This window comes from Prionailurus viverrinus, chromosome F1 (genome assembly GCF_022837055.1).
Source record: "Prionailurus viverrinus isolate Anna chromosome F1, UM_Priviv_1.0, whole genome shotgun sequence".
Lineage (NCBI taxonomy): Eukaryota > Metazoa > Chordata > Mammalia > Carnivora > Felidae > Prionailurus > Prionailurus viverrinus.
In genome coordinates this window covers 65,315,069-65,318,597 of record NC_062577.1, presented here as the reverse complement: position 1 = coordinate 65,318,597, position 3,529 = coordinate 65,315,069, and positions in this window count along the sequence as shown.

Here is a 3,529-nt window from a genome sequence, read left to right as displayed (position 1 = left end):
TGAGTGGTGCTTTTGTCCGAGCGGCATGCCGTAGCCGAGGACCCTGGGGGTGGGGCGAGCAGGCAGTCCCACGACGTCAGCAGGGAGGGTTTGTGGGGTGACTGGTCTCTTCCGCGCTGCCGGCTCCCCACCCGGGACCTGCCCCCCAGCCCTCTCCTCTGCTCAGGCGCTGCAGGAGAGTGGCTCAAACCCCGCTGTCAGGCCAGCGCAGCTGGGGGGCGGCAGCCTCAGCCGGGACCCACCGGGCCGCGCCTCACCTGTCGCTGACCCCCGCCGCTCCTGATCCCCGCAGCTACTGTTCCCTGCTGTCCCAGCTTCCCGTGACGCCGATTCGGCACCCCTTCCCCACGGCCCCAGTTGGTGTCAACTCTCGTGGACTGGATTTATGGAGAGACTGTACAGCCACCCCATCCCCTCCCAAATCTGACACGCGGCGCTCTGTCCACACCCCCGTGCCACCTCCCTCGGGCTAACCAAGCCCCTTCCCTCTGTCTGCCAAGACCCCCGGCATTGCCCTCTCACTCCCCGACCCCTGCCTTCCGTCTCCCCCCCTCCCCACCCAGGTGTGCTAGGTGTTCTCTGCGGGAACCAAACACATGAGAACGCTGCTCCCCCCCCACCCTCCCCACCAAACGCCAGAGAGAGGCCTTTCTGGCTGCCCCCCGCGCCCCCCCCCCGCCCCAGGGAGGCCCTCGCCCTCTCCGATGCCCTGTGGTCTGGCTCCCTCCGCACAAATGACTCTCTGAGACTACCTCTGTGTCACCTTCACACCTGGCCACCCTTTTCCCATAACTCTCTTCCCTTATGGTTTACCGTTTTTATTCACGTATTTATTTTTAATCGTGGTACAAAGCAAATACTGTAACATTTACCCTCTTAACCACTTTAAAGCTCAGTAGCGTCAACGATATTCATGTTGCTGTGTAACAACATCTCTAGGGCGTTTTCGTCTTGCAGCTCCCTTCCCTGCAGCCCTGGCAGCCACCGTTCCACTCGCTACGAGTCTGACCACTTCAGGGGCTTCAGGGGGAATTGTACAGCGTCTGGCCTTCCGCGACTGGCTTTTTCCACTCACCATAGTATCCTCCAAGGTCACCGTGGCGTAGCCCGGGCCCAGGATGCGTTCCCTCCTCTCTGGGGGCTGACGCGTGCTCCGCCCGGGGCGCTGGCCTCGGTGTCCTCACCTGCTCATCTGTGGGCGGACGCCCGGTTGGCTGCACCTCTTGGCTGTTGTGAACTCGATGCACAAGGGTCCCCTCCAGATCCCGCCTGCCGTGTCTTCGTTGCTGGCCTTACGTGGCTTCTCTAGGGGTTTCTCTCTCCCCTGCTGACTCCTCTTCCTCCGCCCCCCAGTGCACTCTTACCCCGGGCCTGGCTTCCACTCTTCCAAGGACCCGCTAGCCTTCTCCCGCGGCTCCCCTGCTGGCCTGGAGACCCAGGGCTGTGGGGCCTCGGGCAGGACACGCCTCCAGGGCGGCACCTGCTGTGAGCGCAGAAGCCTCCCCTGTCTGCCCCCCCCCCGCCCCCCCAGCTCCTCACCTGTCAGAAAGAAGGTCCACAGCCTGCAGCGTGGGGCGCTACGCTCGGGCGACCAAGGCCTCGGGGGTGCTTACCGTTTGTGAGAGCACAGCCTTGGTCAGTCTCACCCGATGTGACCTCTCTGCAGACTTCGGCGACAATTCCTTCCTGCAACACCTGTCCTTTGGTCTCCGGCTGCGGTGCCCTCGTGCTCACCTGCCTCCCCGTCTGCCTCTGCATCTCGTTCCCGCGAGCTCTGTTCTCTCCCTCTGAGGGTTCCCTCGGACAGGGACAGGGGTTCTCCGAGGGGTTCCCTCGGACAGGGGTTCCCTCCCTCTGAGATCTCCAGGCCTGCTGCTTCCACTCCCGCCTCTTAACCAAGGACGCGCATCCGCCCATCCATCTGGCGAACATGCACTCGGCACCTGCTATGGCTCAGAACTTGGCCTAGACGGCGGGAGACACAGGAGTCAGGTCTGCTTCCTGTCCTCACAGGGCTCACTACGCAGCAACAGGGCCGGCCACTGGGAAGAGGTATCGTGGGGGACAGGGCATGGCCCGCCCCTCTAGCTACTGCTTACCTGTAACTAGACACACCCCAGGCGTCTCTAACGCACCATCTCCCAGGTTCAGTTTGTCATCCCCTCCAGACCTGCTCCCCTCCAATGTTCCCCTACGAGGGGAGGCTTGGAACTCACCCTACGCTTCCTCTCTGCCACCCCTCCACACCACTGGGTGGGTCCCCAGCCCACCCCCCGCCTCCTCGCTCACCCTCGAACTCCTCGGCACCTCTGCAGTCCCACCGGGTCCCGGCCACTTCACCGAGACAACCAGAGCCGACCCCGCACCAGTCTCTTCCACCTTTCTGCCACTCTCCTCCAGTCTCCACTCTCTGGTCAGGGTCAAGAGAAGCTTACTTAAAAAAAAAAAATTCTTCCTAACACTTGAGATGGCTTTTCGTTAGATCCAGAATAAAGAAACGAAAACCTCGGAACAGCGTGCCTTCCCTCCAGCGCCTCCAAACACGCCTTGGTGCTATTTACAGCTTCTGAGCACCTCTGTGCAGTTTTGTGGAAACCTTTCCCGAGTGCCCGGCGTTATTCCACGTCTTGGTAACACAGAGATGAACAGACATCCTGCCTCAAGGAACGAACAGTGAGGTTCTTCTCCCACCTAGAACATCATCCCCTCCAGATTCTTCTCTAACCTACCATGCAGAATTAGTGCCCCCCCCCCCCCTTCACTGCAATCCCTTCTTGTACAGCTTGCTGCTTCCCCGGGTGTCTGTGTGCCTGGCATATGGTAAGCACTCTCAGTGCTGAAATCCATTCATTCATTCACTCAAATATTTACTGAGCACTTTTTATGTGACAGGCGCTGTCAGGTGCCGAGGGCACACTACTGAACAGAACACACAAGTCTTGTGATCATAGAGCATACATACATTCTAGTGTGGGAGACAGATAATAATAGATAAATAAGTCAAACACGTACCGACATTAGATGGGGATGTGCTGTGAAGGAAAGAATCGAGTGGCAGAAAGAAGCTTGAGTGGAAGCAGTGTGTACAATTTAAAAATTTTTAATGTTTATTTTTATTATTTTAAGAGACAGAGCGCTAGCGGGGGAGGGGCAGAGAAAGAGGGAGACACAGAGTCTGAAGCAGGCTCCAGACTCTGAGCTGTCAGCACAGACCCCAATGCGGAGCTTGAAACGCCCAGAGTCTAAGAGACCCCCAAAATGAACCACCAGAGTCCAGAGTCAAAGCTAAGCAGCAAGGGTCATTTATTGCAGGTTCGAACCTGGACCTCTGCGCCCCCGTTGCCGGTGACGCCAAGAGGCCCTGAGAGAGGTTTTTACACCCCTTTTATAGACAGGTACAAACAAGTCATGGGGAAATCAGGAATTTTCCACAGTTACAGAGCTGCGATTGGTTGGTGTTTAAAGTTGGACACTTAACAGTATTCGATTGGTTCCTGCCTTTAGGTCAGACCACAACCAGGGGTACGGG